Consider the following 17,118-nt stretch of genomic DNA (forward strand, 5'->3'; position numbering starts at 1 on the left):
CATCGCAGAGGGTGGCATCCCTGTTTGTAATGCCGTGGGGCCCTCACACGAAAAGGGCCCAGCAAAGCTAACACATTGTGAACCCAACCTTACAGGACAAGGACTCCAGCTGTGACTCTGTGCCCGGCAGAAACTCCGTGAGATGGAGCCACATGCACATTGAATGCTTGCGGACCCTAGCCCACCTGGCAGTGCCCTCTGCCTGGCCGGGCTCCTCCATTATCACCCTGCTTAATAATTGAAGCCCCATTGTAGAGGCATTAAAGTTTCAGTGGATGACATGTTCTGAATTAGCAGGGAGGGAGCAGGAGCTGGTCTAATGCTGCCTCTAATCACAGGCTGTTAAGCTCGCCTTGGGAGAAGACCAAGGGCTACCTTTCTAATCCTTCCTTTTACCCCGGGAGATTCCAATCTGTTAGCTGCTTGGCCATACCTGGCAGATTCTCAGCTTGACCCTTTGGCATTAACAGAGCAACGATTTAGAGGGCCTCTATGAACATGGCATCTAGGGGCCCTTTCCAAAGAAAGTGGTATTAACCAGAGACTAAAAGAGGGGAGAATGTATCCTCTTTCCACTAGATCCTCCCAGTCCCCAATGTCCCTGCATCGCTGGACTGCATTATGCTTCCTTTCCAAGAGAGATGATTCTGTGTCCCCAGGGAAGTTTATATAACACAGGAAGTCTGTCGGAAACCCTAATAGATGGGCTTTTCTCCCTCTGGCTAATGGCTTTTCTGTAGCACCTGCAGCCTGGAAATCACTCGCTGAGCTCTTGCAAGACCGCGCTGTGCTCGGGGCAAGGGTCACTAGCTGCTCGGGAGACGCACAAGGCCTTTATTGCAGCTCTTAGAAGCCCCCCGGGACTCCCATGTGGTGATCTCCAGCTGCTTTGCTCTTCCAGCTGGGTCAGCAAAATCGGACTCTTCCAGTCCTTGAGCGCTTTGCGAGCCACCCCAGGGGCAGCTGCCGAGAGGCTGTAATCAGCTGAAAGAGAGGAGCCTGGTCAAGGCAGTCACAAGGTTCATGGATAAAGAGCATGATGAACTCCATGGCAGCCAAGGCCCAGCTAGTTCATTTCAGGACGGCAGAGTGAGCAAACTCCAGTTCCCGTTCCTCCTTGCTCCGAGTGACTGAGCAGATCGGAGCGAGTCCCTGGCAGCAGGGATGGTGTGGAGGAAAACTTGGGGGTGAGAGGGAGCCAGAGAGACCGATTCCCTGCTAAGGCAATAAGTTATTGCCTTATAAATCTAACGTAGACGGGAAGGAGCGATTCGAGATAATGCAGCTCTTTTTCTTTGCAAACTCCGGGTCAATAGCATCTGCTGCCCCTCACTGAGTAGTGCAGAGGGGGTGATGGATCTCACTTCTTTAACATCACTCCCCACACCCCTTCCAAAAAACAGACAGCATCTTCCCAAGGGCATCTCTCCCTCCCTCTGCGTCCATGTGAAGGGGGGACTGGCCCTTGGTGGAACGGACAGTTTCCGAGAGTGTACTTCGCCTCCATGCCCTGGGCTCTGTCTGCCCTTCTGTTCTCCCTGCCCATCTGACTGTGAGGTCAGCAACCACGGTCCTGCCAGCAAGAATCACACAGACACACCCCCCCACCTCAGACATGTCAGGATTCTGGGGTGCACTTTTATCCCGCCTTAGAAAACAGCCCTTGTGCTGCAACCTTCCAGAATCCACAGCCCAGCCACGCACAACTACTCATACCCCTTCCATGTAGCTGGAGGCTTTTCTCCCACATTCTCTCCTCTCCATCTATCCACACCTAAGCTCTAAGAGCTATTAACTCCACAACACCTAACACCCACCAGCACTAGCCTGGGTCCATGTATCATTTCACCCACCCCCACAGGTTTTTCTTTTGCTTATCGCTTCCCTCCCTTCCTGGGAATTCCTCCACACACACATATATATAACCTCCTCTTCACTGCCTCTCTCAGCTGAGCTGTTCTTTCATAAGGCTCAGCTGGGGGAAACCCCTCCCTTCTCTCTGCCCTATCAGGTTTTCACATCAATTAAGCTAATTGTGGCACCACCAGGTCATGGGTGGTGCAAATCAGCCCAGCCCCGTTAATTTCAGTGCAGCTAGGCTGAGTCACACCAACCAAGGATCTTGCTCCAGTTTCCTTAATCAGGATTTCAGATTCTTTGGGTCTGTCTACACCATCACTAGGAGCATGCCTCCCAGCCGGGGTAGACAGACACACACGAGCTCCATTGGAGCTGGCATGCTGCAAGCAGCAGTGTGGACATTGCAGCGTGGGCAGCAGCAAGGATTAGTCCCCCAAACACAGAACCAGGAGGTCGGGCAGGTTTACGTATGGCCAAATGTTGCCCTTTGACGCCACCTTTTCTAATAGCTTTCCCTCCCCACCCCCCGCCTGCATTTCTGTTCTCTTTACGCCGTGTCTGGGGAGAAGGAGGGATGCTCTCAGTTCCCAAGCTTCTCCCCGCCACCCCTGCTCAGTGCTCAGAGAATCGCCGCAGTCTGAAACCGAAAAAGCCCAACCGCATTAGTAAACCTGGCCCTTCCCGTGCTGAGACACAGGATTGTTTTCTCCGGTGCTTTGTCAAGTCCAGCCATGGGCGGGATTTGTTTCAGTCCCGCTGGGACACTATCCCATCCCCCACCCCCTTGGTGACTTTTCCTGGTGACCAGCCTGGCTCTCCAGTGCTTAACAGAGACTGGCTTCTTGTTATGCACTCTTGGATCACCCTGAGTAGTTCATCTCCCTCATTGGCCTCCCCCTTTTTCAGGGGGGAGAGGAGAGTGCTGTGATTGAGGCTGGGCGTTGAACCGGCTGGGTTCTCTTCCTGGCTTGGCTACTGATTCCCTGTGGCTTGGCCCACGAGAGCAAAATCACCGGTTCTCTGCTGGTGCTGCTAGTAAATGGGTGCAGCCGAACACGGTTTCACTGTAAGCGTATCCCAGGACAAAGGGTACTCAGCCCCATTGCCCAACCCACGGTTAAAACTGGCATAGGCCCCCAAGGCAATCTGGTCTGCGATCCGCAGTTACATGTTTAACACTCCCCGTCTCTTTGTTAGAAAATGGCGATAAACTGAAGAGAAGCACTTTCCACCATATCCCAAGCAAGTGGACAGAAATCCGCCCCCAGATCACTCATATTGCCATGGGAATCCTTAGTTCGGCTACTGGGGCTCCCAAAAGGAGCCTCTCACACCAGGGCCCACCCTACTTTAATTCCCCACCTGCTATTAACAGTGAGATCCTTATTCACATTTACAGGTGGGAGACTGGCACGCTCCATCTGGACGCCACTCGCGTGTGATAGGAAAGCTCATCCTATGGTTAAGGTAGTAGATGGTGACACAGCAGGTTGGGATTCAATTCCTGGCTCTGCCACTGACTTGTTGTGTGACCTTGGGCAAGTCATTTCCCCTCTGTTTTCTCTCCTGTCTTGTCTAGTCAGAGTGTAATCTGTTCGGGGCAAGGAGTGCCTCTCGCTCAATGTTTGTACAGCACCTTGCATGATGGGCCCCTGAGCTCAATTGGGGTCTCTGGGGGGCTGTTAAAATAATAATGGCCTACGTTTTCAGCAGTGACCAGTGATTTGGGGTACCTCCATCGTTAGATGCCCAACTTGACACAACTGAAAGAGATCTGATCTTTCAGAAGTGCTGCTCACCTGCCCTCTGATAATCAGGCCCTGTTAAGGGTCTCAGGTTGGACACCTAAAAACAGAGGCACCCCAGAATGACTAATCACTTTTGAAAATGTCAGTCAACAGTCTCTCTGCGAGCATTGTCTGTCCAGGCCGGGGTACAGGTGGCAGGGAAGGATATGCATGTTAATGCACACCACATGCAGGATCATGCAGAGATTTCTCATAGACAAGCTGCCAGGGGTATTTTAGGATAGGAGGTCAGCAGGTGGCTGGGAATTAGGGGGTCCAAAGGAGGCAATGGCATTATAGCCCCATGCTCCCTGCAGTTCACACTCTGCAGGGAAAACAGCAAGAGCAATCACTATTCTTCTGGTCAGTAAAACAAAGACCAGTGCAATGCTGATGGCTCTGGACAGGGCCCCCACATGGGGGGTACACTTTACCAGGGCCCGGAGGCCCTGGCCCAGGCTGCAACCCCCATTACCATGAGGAAAAAATGTGTCCTGGCTCATGAGATGGTATGTATGGGATGAGGGATTGTGGTGTGTGTGGGGGAGGGGGCCCGTGTTACACGTTTGTACTAGGCCCGAAAAAATCATGCTTGGGCACTGGCTTTGGAGGCAGAGGTGTTCGCTCTCCACAGAACAGGAACGGCAGAGGCTGTGCCGTGCAAGCTCCCCCCTCACACTGCCGGCCTCATATGTGCCACCCTGTGGGTCTGGGTTCCACGGCTGCTCGCCTGGGAGCTGTGCAAAGGACGCCAGTGCGTCTTGGTTCCCCCACATTTGTGTGTGATCTTTGTTCTGTGGAGCAGACTTTATCTGGGTAGAGAACAACATTCCCACACTGGATTTTCCTCGGCTTCTCCCAAGGGAGGTGTGCTGGAGGAGGGAGGAATCCTGCGAGCATTCTTCAGTCCGAGTCTCATTAGTCTTGTGAGCTTCGCTCCTGAGCCAATAAATATTGCAGGAGCTTTGCTCTTCAGACATCGCAAAGGCGGATGGAGGGCAGCTGGGGCTGGCCAGCCAGCACTCGGGGAGATTCCTGGATGGAGAGTCCATGAAAATCCCTTCACCTAATGCAGATCCAACCAGTCTGGTTTCCTCAAATCCTTCTCACAGATGGCCCTCTTTGAAAAGGTACAAAGCATCTAGCTAACTCTGACTCATTCTGCGCACCCTGGGCCCAATGTTCATTTCTGTGTAGGCCCCTTTCTGCCGCTCTGGCAGTGTAAACGAGACTGGGGAACAGCCAGGATCCCCATTCAGTGTGTGCCTTCTATGAGTGCATTGGACCTCAGCTGTCGCCTCTCCGCCTCATTAATAAGCAGAGCGAGAGGTTGTTTCTCACATTTCTCCGTGTTTGGGTCTTTGTAAAGAGCGGGCCTGCCCTTTTTCACAGCGCCTTCTGCATTGTCTGTGTTCTTTTCAAAAGGCCCCTGCTCTCTGAGTACAGAGATGGAAATGCTGCAGCCTGAGTGTCTAGCCTGGAGTTCCTCTTGCTCCCTGGAGTGACAGGCATCCCTTCCCGTCTGCTGGAGCTGAGGTAAGGGAGCAGCCTGTCTCGGTTCTGCTTGCCCAGGTGCTCGCCCCAGATTCAGGAGCATTACACTGCTTTTGTCGGAGAAACGGGTTTTTCAGAGGCTTCTTCCTCAGCAACGTTCGTACCCTTGCAATGTGACCCTGTTCCAGCCTGGCCGATTTATTGATGGTACCAGCACTCAGGAGATCCACTGCACTCTGCCAGGGCCAGACAGCAGCAGGAGGAAAGCATCCCCACAGATAGGGGCAGTCTCTCCATCCACCGCCTCGTTGCTACATCGGGCACCTGGCCCCTCCTGTGAGGAGGCATGAAGTGATAGGCCAGGGAAAGACAGCTGTGCCTCACTGGGATAGACGGGCTGCTTCCCGCCTGCCCCGTGGTCTAGCCGGGGGGTCACCCTCGACAATGTGTTAGTAACAGAAACCATTGGAAGCCATTTCCCTGATGGTCGGGAGATTGGAGCGGAATACAGAGCCTATCCGGCTGCAAGCTGACCGGGTCACGTCTAGCACCCTCTGAAGGCCGTTTGCCAGATGCAGCCTGCTTGGCTCCCAGAGGACGCAGGTGGCCAAAGTCTAACTGGGCTGCAGAGCCTCTCACTCTTCCCAGAGTGAGCTGCTTCCCCTCACTCCCCTGTACTCATCCGGCCTCTCAGAAGCAGGAACGTGGCTTTTTCCTGCAGCCGTCTCTGTTTGTTTCTAGGTCTCTTTTCCACTTGCACCCTCCCTGCACGTGGTCGCCTTTGCCTAACACCAGGTGTTTATCACACCTCTGGGAAGTCGCTGGGGAGGTTTCCTGGATTGCACCGCAAGCATAAAGACACTAGCTGGGCAGAACGCTGGGGGCACCTGCTGGAACAAACTCTGTCTCCACTCCCCGATCTCAGTTACTCGACTCAGTCTGAACTCGGAAGGGATGTTTAAAAATCTCTGCTTTTGCCCTGCTCCCTCCCGCTCCAGAAAAGAACGCCGAAGGCTGTGAGCTGCTGGCACTGCCATGTCGCTTGAGAAGCAAGGGGGGGAGGCCATTCTGCGCGTATTTCATCTCCTCTTGGACACAGTTTGTAACTGGTTCTTGGGGCACCCCAGGGAGCACTTTGGGAGAGGTGTTACTCATGGGGACAGATAGGCACAAGCTTGGGGATTTGGATTCAGAGCAGAAATATCCCAGCGTTTGGGGTGTTCAGACCCTAGGGTTCGGTTCAGATCCATCTCGACCTTTTGGGTCTTATTGTCATTATTTCTCTTCCCTTGTTCAGCTCAGGTGGCTTCTTATTCCGCTGGAGGCTGTTCTTGGGCGACTTTGGGGAATGAGCAGAATTTCCTCTTGCCGTTCAGACAGATTGAACGATGGGGCCAGATCTGCACCCACCGGGCACTCAACCAAGGGCCAGGTTTTCAAAAGCGCTCAGCCCCCCAGCCGCTCCCATTGGGACCCGAGGAGCAGATGAAGGACTCAGCACCCCTGGGGAACCTAATGCCTCCTCCAGGAGCCTGGCGTCCTCCCCGGGCAACTAGTGTCTGCGGGGGTTTGGTTCTTCAGTGTGAAGGGCAGTGGTGGGAACACTGGGTTATCTAGGACAGGGGTTCCCAACCTTTGTGAGTGAAAGCCCCACTAGTTAACACTAGGTAAAACACGTGCCCCCTCACCCCACCCTCCGACCCGGCCATAAACACATATAATGATAATAATAATATCACTAAACTACATCAATCATAATAATGATAAAGGACTCTTACCTGAGTAAGAAGCGAAGCCTTCCCTGGCGCAGCTGCCACCACACGCCACATGTGGCCCCGCCTCTTCCCGTCCCTCGTGCACGAAGGGTGATGGAGGCGGTGGGCGCTGGCAGGCTGGCCAGGGTCGCTCCAGGCCCCCACCGGCGCAGGGCTGCTCCACTTCGGCCAGGCACCTGGCTGGCTTGAGGCAGCTCGTCTGCTCCGGCTGGCGCAGGGTTTGAGGCTGTTGTGCCCAGCTGGCATGGGGCTCGGGGAGCTAAATGACCTCAATATTACCGAAGCCTCATGGACCCCCTGTAATCTTTGGTGCCTCCCCAAGGGAGTCCTGCACTCCAGGCTGGGCACCATTGATCTAGGAGGACAGACTAGTTATCTGTCGATTTTGTGAGTTACATGCCACGCTGACCTGGCTGTCATTCCACTGTAATATTATTGCAACTTGATGGGTATTTTCCATCCCCCAGGCCTTGCTTTCCACCCCTCTGCTCCTCTCCATCCAGCCTGTCCTTCCCTTCCTTTCCTCTTCCTGAAATGAGACTCTCAATTGTCAAAGTGCAATCCCAGTCGTGGCCCTTTAAAATTGTTCCCCGTTTTGCAAGGGTTTCCTGCCTTGTCAGATCAATTCCATTGGCTAGCAATGAGTCCCCATTAAAGGGACGCTCCTCTATCTGCAGGACAAGAGGAGTTTTATAGGGCCAGGTCTGTAGAGTCAGAAAAGCACCTGTCAACATGACATGGTGGAGGTTCCGTATTTAGTCTCTCTGGACCTGCTCCAGAACCCATTGAAGGTAAAGGACTGACTCCCATTGATTTCACTGGGCTCTGAATCAGGCCCACTACGAATTCCTCAGCAAATCTGCATGGTTCACAGGTGAGGAGATGATTTTCCAAGAACTCTGGCTGCAAACTCCATCTGGGATCTGAAACAGCAAAGGCTTTTCAGAGTTTCACTTCCAATTTTGCTGACGATGCACAAGCCAGAGATAGAAGAAGGCCTCACTGGAGTGGCTCTGCCGTGCTAACAGGAGTAAAAAAAAAAAAGCCGTTTGTGTCAGTGAAAAGGAGCTGATGTGACTTGGGAAGACAAGGGAGCAGATATGTGGTGAGGCAGAAATGGACATTTCTTAAACTGTTACTTCGCTGGTCACAGCAGTGGCGCTTTCATAACCATCCCCCCGGCGCTAGCAGCAGGCTGGACACATTGATCTCATTTCCAGGAATTTTCCAAGCCACACACCAGTGATTTGAGACCCCTCTGATCGCAGAGACGCCCAGTCTCCGATCAGCCCCTCGAGATGGAAGAAACATTGTAGCCGTCTCTGGGTAAAGCAAAACCTTAAAAATGGGTGATCAAAGATAATTGTGGGAGAGGCTTGCATGTATTAACTGAAATCTCACATCCAGAGAGCATGGGGCGGGTGGAACAGCGTGGCCCAAAGCAGATTCGAAGGCTGCCACCAAACTGGTTGTGGGGACAGAGCCAAAAATGCAAGCCCCGGAGATAATTGTACTCCTTTCGAGGTTGTAAGAGAGACATTTTTTTAAGTACCTAGGAGATTTAGGAGCACAAGTCCCACTGAAAGGTCGTAGGGCTTCTGTTCCTACATCCTTTTAGACACCTTTCCCCCAGAGTATCATGAATGAATGTCTTATTATTATTACTTAGTGACACACTGACAAGTTCAGTCACGTTACTTTTTCTGAGTTTATCAGTGTGGTTCCACTGAAGTTAGAGCAGTAACAGTCAGAGACCCGTTGTCATTAGGACAGATAGCCAGTAAAATGTGGGGGCAAGCATGGAAACTATTGTTTGTCATGCCAAAAACTCCCAGGTTTTGCTTTCAGAGACGCTGGCATGCAACTGGAATAACTCAGTTGTAGCCCGTGGACTGACTCCAGCTTCACCTTGGTGTAACAGAGCAGACGCAGGCTTTATGGGCCTGGGCCTGATGACATTTCTTCCATTTGACAGCTGGGCAGCTCTGTCGATTTCAATGGAATCATGCCTGATTTACACCAAGGAAAGCAGAATGAGAGCCTGTTTAGATGAGGAGGTTGCAGCTAGTCTGTTCTCTCACTTACACGGGGTTTACACGAGTATCAGGCCATTGATTCCAATGACGTTTACACCAGTAACTCATAAGCAAAGGTAATTTTAATGCCTGAGAGTAACTGCTTAGTTCTGCTAACTGCTCCTGTGGTGCTATGCAAAAGCAGAGTCCTCAGCAACCGTGCAGCAGCTCTGCAAATTTCCTCAAAACCCTCTCCTCCAGGAATGTTTAGACAGATGTCCTCAGGTATGCCAGCGATAGACAGACAGACAGACAGGCAGAGGCATTCCGAAGGATGTACAAGAGAACGAATGGATCTGTGTGGTGGACATGCTGTCTGTGTGTGTGTGGGACAAGTAGGCAGGGGTATGTCTGTGGGTTGTATGTTGTTGCGTATGGACAGTCGGTTGTGGGGCGGAAGTGGTGCTCATTAAGGTGTGTGTGTGTGGATACGGCTGTGTGCGGGGCTGTGTGCGGTTGTATATCTGTGTGTGTATTTCCATGTGCCTGTGTGCATGGGGATGGACGTGTTAACGCAACGCCTGAGTTTGACGCAGAGGCCTCTTTTTGCAGGGGCACATTGAGAACGCTGCTCTCTGGTTTTGGCTGCGCCTCTGCCTGAGGTCCAGGGGAACAAGTAAAAACAAGCGCGCTTACAGAAATGCAAGGAGACAATTACAGTGGAAGGAATTAGAGCCTGTCACTAATGCTTAGTACCAGTGGGCACAAAGAGGTACCCAAACAGCCAGGAGGGATGGCTGTGGGGATGGGGGGGAATGGGTTGTCAGCGGCAGTAACCAGCCAAGGTGGGGCTCCGTGCATCAAGATGAAGTGAAGAAGGCAGAGGGGGAAACGGCCAAGCAGCGACAGGAGGACAGGGATGCAGGAAGAAGGGCCGAGCGAGAGCAACACAATGTTACAGTGACAACATCCCTGACAGCAAACAGGGAAGGGGCTGCCCTTTAACGTGCAGGGGGGCGGCCTAGAAATGGGGGCTGGAGGGGAAAGAAAGTCAAACAATGTAACCGGTTCCCCAGTTTTGGCAGCTGCGGCCTAGATTCATCTTGCCCATCCCAGCATTGCTAAAGTCCTTTAAGTTTCGCGCAGCTGGCTTGAGTGATGGGCTCTGGAGCCTTTCACATCTTGATCACTGATTCTACCGTGGGATGGCGGCCAAAAGAGGCTACCATCGGACGGCTGCCCAAGTGGCCTCTACAAAATGCACTGGTGTCTCCAGTCCACTTGCCGGTGGGCAAGCATCTAAACCAGCAAACCAGCCCAAGTATTTAGTGTGAATTGGCACCCGCCCTGGCAACTTGAGAGCCCAATCTGTCTTGGCTTACTGCATGTGGGTGGAAAGGTGTGCGTGGATGTTAGGTCTCTGCCACCTGTTGAGTTCAGTGGGTCGCCTGGGCCTAGCTGAGTGCAGCATCTGGCATGAAGATTTTGCTTCCCTCTCCCGTCTAGAGGCATTTCTTCAAAGTCCAGGGCCAGGCCTGTGAGGGGAGCAGTGTGGACAGGAAACTTGCCCTGTCACCTCTCATGCTGCACCCGCCGGGGCACCTTTTACCGCACTTAGCACAGCCCAAGGCGACTCACTGTCTTGTTAGGGGTATGGAACAGGGACCAGCTCAGGAGTTTGCGACACTAAAGCCATTCTATGCTCAGCATAAGCGTTACCTGCCCTGTGTCTCTTTAATATTTACACTGTTTATGAATTAAAGTGCAGTGCCCTTGGATGGCAGATTGTACGCCGGGGTCTAGGAAGGGTGAGAGACCTGACCTAGGGCGAGTTAAGGCAGGGATACATTCCCCTCTCTCTGTGGAATCGTCCCATTTGATCTTGCTCATCCAGATTCCACAGGCCTGCCTTTCAGTTACCCCAGTGTCAAGCAGCAGCTCCAGGAAACTCAAGTGAGTCACATGGGTGTGAAACTGGGGTCAGTGAGAGAAGCGGGCCCTGAACTGAACTCAGGTCCCCCCGTTTTTGCAGATTCCGTTCAGCTCATCAGTGTCAGCTTCATACTCTTTCGTTTCTTTTCATCTGGGCTTCTGAGTCAAACCAGGAACTTTACGTGGCCTTAAAATCCCAGCTGCCAAGTTCTGCACCGTCTCCGGTTCGCTGGAAACAAAGAGGATGATTTGTTGCCTTTCGGTTGCAGCATCATGCTCATTAGTCTCAATGGCTTCACTCCTCCACGAGCCGTCCTGTAGCAGAGTGGATCCCTGTGCAATAGCTCGGCACAGCGTGGCAGAGGGAAGTTGGTAGCTGAAGCTAAATCTAGAGACTGAAGAGCCAGGACTTCATAGGGTGCTGGGAGCGGGAACTTGAATCTCCTTAAGCCTGCAGTGGACGAGGGGCTGGCGTCCTGCCTCCATGTTCTGCCGCTGCCCCGAGCCACCCCGCGTCACAGCTGAATCCTGCCCGGTGCTGCGCCGAGGGCTGGAAATAAACTCCGGATGGCAGGATGATGAAGCCGTGGCGGGCTCTCAGGAGGCAGGCTCAGCGACAGGAGCGGCTCCCATAATTAATGGCGCTGCGGAGCGCTTCCCGGCCGGGCTATGAATAAAACATTCCATCCGAAGGACCCAAAGTTTGAAAAATCTCTTCTTTCGGCTAATTATATTTGAAGGAACAATGTGAATTTATTATTTCCTCTTCCCACTTAGTCAGGGGAGTGAAAGCCGGTCTTGGGTCCTAACCACATCCTGACTGATGGGTGCTGTCGCATTTGCTCGTCGGACCATGTCTTAGCGAGCCAGGAGCCACAACATGCTGCGGAACGTGTCAGGCGATGCACTCCTCCCCCAGTCTCTTGCCTGCCCCTGGGAAAGCACCAGCCTCCTCCATATTTTCCCAGACAGGCCAGGGAGCTTGGAGGGGTTTTGCTACAGTCAATGGATCCTGGTGAAATTCAGATTTCAAGATGCTTCCTTAGAAACAAACCCCTCCAGAGCCTGTGTCTCAGATCCTGTCCTGGGTGCATCTCCCCTGCATAGTTTCCCACCCAAAATGCATAGGACATGCAATAGAACTGGATCCAAGAACAGACTTTGGCCCCCGGGCTTGTTACTTCCTACCTTCTTCAGGCATCTCCATCATAGATTAACATCTTGAAGTCCCAGTATGTATAAACGCGGAGGAGCCCTCTGATGATTGCAGCGGGGTGGGTACAGCAAAACCCAAGAACCATATGCACAAGTTGTCCTTATTTTTGGATAGTAATGGTGCCACTTTGATGCCACCTTTCCATCCTGGCCTCATCCCAGTCTAGCTTTTCTCTTTACGCTTGCTTTCAAGCACAAGGGTGATCTGGTCACGGACCCAGGTGCACAAATCTATTAGTCTGCAGCCCTAGAAAGGAAAGGCAAAAGCAATCCCTATCACCAGTGCTTGACTGGTGGGAGCTGCAGAGGCAGCTCTGCCCCCAAGGCTGCCGCTTTTATAAAAAGGAGGAAAGTGAAAGACAAGATGAAAAAGTTGGAGCATCCCCTCACTTCCGTTCCATTGCATGTGCTGATTATTTCTTTCCCACATGTTACCCCTTCAACCTTGGAGGCCACATTTGAAGACCACCCAGAAACCATAGCTAATGCAGAATGCAGCTGTTTGTTCTGGCAGAGAGCATGTTACAACAGTGCTCCTTGATTTGCACTGGCTTCCCCTTCACTTCTTGGTACAATTCAAGGTGATGGTTTTAACCACTAATGCCCTAATCCATTTGGGCCCTGGGTCTCTCAGAGCCCTCTTCTCACTGGGCGGAAATTTGATGGTCCCCTGGGACAACAGAAAGAGCGCTAGAGCCAAGACATTTTACAATTCTGCAACTCGCTTCCACCGCTGTGAATTCTCATGGCCTGGGTGAAGCCTTCAGCTTCAATTCTCTGTGATGGCAGGTGAAGGGGGCAGGTGAAATCATTTCACTGACCTAACTATGATGCTGCAGCAGAAACATCTGCTGCGAAGTCTTAGTTTGTTTCTTCTTTGTGAGATGCTGACAAATTGGTCATATCAAATTACTCTGCGGACCCCTCCTTGCAACCACTTTTCCCAGGACTCCTTGATTGCCTCTGTAATTTTCTCCTCTCTCCACCTAGCTTGTCACAATCACTGTTAACCCAATCAGTTGTTTCCTATCCAGTGTCTACTCATATGGAGGAAATGTGGTAGCTCAGATGCCACTGTATGATGCTCATTGGCAAACGTTGCTCACTGTACACAGCATTTCCTTGGTTCCAGCTATGCCTCATCGATAGTCTTTCTTCCACATGCTCCAAGAATGAATTCGGATGGTGCTCAAAGGATGGTCATGTCTTGTGCTGGACCAAGCAACAGAATAATCAGCTACCAACAATCCAGTGCCTCATCCACCACTCCCCAGTTTGAGTCACCAAACTGGATCTCTCTTGTAGCAGGACACACGTCAGGTCAGAGGTGTCCATAAAACCTCTGCAATTATTTATCACATCCACTCTCATTCCACATGCCAGGACAGCCTGGAACACAAGCTGAGGTCTCAAGGATTGTTTCCCTGTTAAATAAATAAAGCCCTAGTAAACCCAACACCTGTTACCTAAGGAACTGGATAATTCACCCTCAATAATTAATACTCCAATTGGTTTTGAAAGTCATTTCACCTGGGATCAGCCCCTTCCTACCTGCACCTGCACCACTGAAATTTGCATCTCACGATACCCAATATGGTCTCTCACTCACGCCTGCCCTTAGCTGTTTGATCTTTCATCGCCTTGCAGTGCCAACCAGAGCGGCACATGGTCTACATATTGTGGCTCGTTAGCGGCTGTAGTGTTCCAAGGATGGTTGGCTTGGTCTTCAGGAGATGGGACAGTGCCGGTCAGATAATCTGGCCCCCACACCTGCTGTCGTGACGCTCCATTGCTTCATAAAGCCAAGGAAGGTAATTTTTGACAGATGCATAGTAGCAGGCCCGTGAGCAATGGTGGATAATAACAACAGGAGCTGGGCTCAGATGTTCACTGGTTATTGGCTCCTGGGTCACTTTGACTCATTCGCTAAATTCATGCCCATGGTTCACTGCAGTACAATGTATGCGTCTATATTTTCTTCATGTAAAAGTGCCACACAGCACTTCAGACTCCATTAGCCTAGCCAATAGGGTGCAGGCAGGTTCTAGATGGTTTGCAGGCCTGGTTTGGAGAAGACGCCACAGGGGGGAAAGTGGGTTCGTGAGCGGGCCTGCCCCACACACACCCCACAGCAGCGAATCCTGTCCCCGAGGGGCCGGGCCTGGCTTCCCATTCCAGGTGTTGCAGGTGGGTACATGGGGTCAAAGCACCACTCAGGTTTGGCCTGGCTGCCCTTCGTCATGACAGAGGGGCAGCTGGACCAAACCTGAGTGGTGTGGCCATCCCAGGCACCAGGTCATTGGCCTGGAGGGAGGCGCCAAGCCCAGCCCCGTGGGATCGGAGCCGTCGCTGCTGCAGGGTGAGTGCAGGATGGGCTCGCTCTGCAGCACCCCACCCCAGGACCTCCCTTCTGCACCGGGCTGGGATTAGGGTTGTGGTGTCAGGGTGGAGGGCACTGCTGTGGGTGGTCAGTGCCCCTCGGCCTGGCAAGGAGAAGGAGGCAGCAGTGGAGGGGTCTGATCTACAATTTGGGGGGGCTCCCACGTGAATCTAGATCCTGGGTGAGTGCCAGGAATCGACAAAACACAGTTGGGGGTTGTGTTGGTAACAAGTTTGGCAACCACTACCATAGACAACATCTGGAACAAGGTCACATGAGCCAGTGGATAGGCTGCCAGGCTCCAGCCCCCTGGGGTCCATTTCTGGGTTTCCCACTGACCGGCTGTGTGACCTCGGGCAAGTTTTTTTTTTTAAACCTCTCTGTGCCTTTTTGTTTCATCTTACTGTGTTTTGTCTATTTAGCTTGTAAAAGTCTTAGGTAACACCCGCATTTCACTCTGTGTTCGTACAGCACCTAGCACCCTGGGGCCACAAACTTGACTGGGAGGGTAGGAACTGCTGTACTTCAAATAAATAAATAATCTCTCGAAATCGAGGACAAGGATGAAGAAGAGGTCGAAAGGCCAGGTTCTGAGAAGACGTGGGCGGCTCAGAGAATAGGATTTAATTGTGGTATTAAAGAAAGTCATGGGCCAGTGAGGAAAGATGGGTCTTGAAAAGGAAGCCGGGAATTCCCACCCGGCCCAGAGAAGCTGTTGCAGACGGCTGAGGTAGCCTGAGGGACGGGTCTGCTGCTGGTGGAGATGGGTGTGCATTGTGCAGGACAGAAGGAGCTATGGTCTTCAGAGAGAAGGCATTATTGACTTGGAAGGGCTCTGGTGAGGGGAGAATCCATGGAAGACCTTGAGAAAACTACAAAGGAGTTCAAAAAAGAACTAGATAAGTTCCTGGGGGACAGGTCCATCAATGGCTGTTAGCCAAGATGGTCAGGGATGCAACCCCATGTTCTTGGTGTCCCTAGCCTCTGAGTGCCAGCAGCTGGGTGTGGACGACAGGGGATGTGATTGCCTGTTCTGTTCATTCCCTCTGACGCGCCTGGCATTGGCTGCTGTTGGAAGACAGGATACTGGGCTGGATGGACCATTGGTCTGAGCCAGTCTGGACGCTCTTATGTTCGTAACAAATGAGCTGAAAACAGCCTGTAAACCTTCATGTCCTTGGCAACTGGAAGGAGCTTGCTGTGGTTCTGCCCTAAAGCCCATTGACTGCAATTAGCATTGGGATCAGACCCTCTGGCTCTGCACCAGCCCAGTGCATTCTTCAGCGAGGTTGGTCTTTTGGATTGACAAGGGCCTTTAAGAACGAGGCCACGCTTTAGCCCTGCTGTGCCGCTGCTGTATGTTAGCATACCCCGGAGGCCCGTGCAGCGCTGCGGTGCACCTAAAGCAATACGTTCACCAATGCAACAGGTGCCTGAGGCCTGGATGGATCTAAAATGGCTAGCAACGGCTTTCCTTCCATTTCAGAGTCGTCGGGCGCGTTATACGGCTGGATCAGCTGCTGACAAAGCTCCTTGGTGCCAAACTACGGCTACGTCTAGGAGCTAGGGTGTGAGTCCCAGCTCATGTAGGCACATTTGCAATCGCTCTCTCTAAAAATATTACTGTAGCCATGGTGGCAAGGGAAGTGGCGTGCAGCAGCATGGGCCTAGCCACACCAACTACCAACCCAGCTGGACCCCATGGGTACATACCCAGGGCAGCTAGCCCGGGCCGTGGCATGCCACTTCCCTTGCTACCATGGCTACGGTAATACAGGGCATGCCACGGCCCGGGTTTTCATGGCTACGCTACTATTTTTAGCACTCTGGCTCCGTGAGAACAAGCACATGTCTCTGCAAGCTGGGAACCAACCCTAGCTCCAAGAGTGAGTCACAGGGCGCTGTCATTCTTCTCTTTAGGGTCTTAGACAGGGATCATCCCCATGTCACCTGTGGTGGGGAGTGGCATCAATACAAAGCCAAATCCTTGTTCGCCGGCACAGTTCTCTTGAAAACAACAGAGCGATGCCGATTCACGCCAGCTGGGGCTCCCTCTCAAAGGAATAAAGCACAGTGCATCCCAAGATGAGTCAGCCATGTTAGCAGAAGAGATTGGTGGTTCACATGCAGTTGCTAGAAACAGCCTATTCCCCCTTAAACCAGTGCCTCTTAAGGGAAAAATAAAGGAGATATTCATACACCGATGTGAGTCATGCTGCTAAACACTACATGCCAGGCTGAACACTTAGCCCTGCGTGGTTTGTGCCACAAGGTTACGCCCCTAAGTGGATTCGACTAAGCAAGTGATTTTCTTTGCTGCTTGGCCTGGAAAATCAAAGCAATCTGTGTGCAGAAGAAAGCAGTTTCCTGGGTAAATCCAAAGCTCTGAAAATTTCCATCTGAGGAGAGACAGCAGCCGGTGAAATTCTGCTCTCAGCTACACTGGCCTCAATCCAGACTAATTGTGTTTTGATGGGGACACTCCAGATTGACACCAGTGGGACTGAGATCAGGATCTCGCCCTGGAGCCTCATGATCCTGTCCATAGAAAGGGAGACAAGGTGGGTGACGTAATATCTTTTATTGGACCAACTGAGAGAGGTCCTGAAGCAGAGCTCTCTGTAAGCTCGAAAACTTGCCTCTCCCACCAAGAGAAGTTG

The 17,118-nt window shown here is 52.2% G+C and overlaps 1 long non-coding RNA gene across 1 annotated transcript; it reads right to left on the bottom strand.

The window, feature by feature from the left end:
- Positions 1–545: 545 nt before the first annotated feature.
- On the bottom strand, positions 546–1,904 carry LOC137144116 (uncharacterized). The gene is made up of 2 exons (XR_010917328.1): positions 1,818–1,904; positions 546–984 (listed from the first exon to the last, which is right to left on the bottom strand). It is a non-coding gene; the product is annotated as an uncharacterized lncRNA (long non-coding RNA).
- Between the last annotated feature and the right edge of the window lie 15,214 nt (positions 1,905–17,118).

This window comes from Emydura macquarii, unplaced genomic scaffold, assembly GCF_026122565.2.
Source record: "Emydura macquarii macquarii isolate MOO-44397 ecotype Brisbane River unplaced genomic scaffold, CSIRO-AGI_Emac_v2 contig_3390, whole genome shotgun sequence".
In the NCBI taxonomy this organism is placed as follows: Eukaryota; Metazoa; Chordata; order Testudines; family Chelidae; genus Emydura; species Emydura macquarii.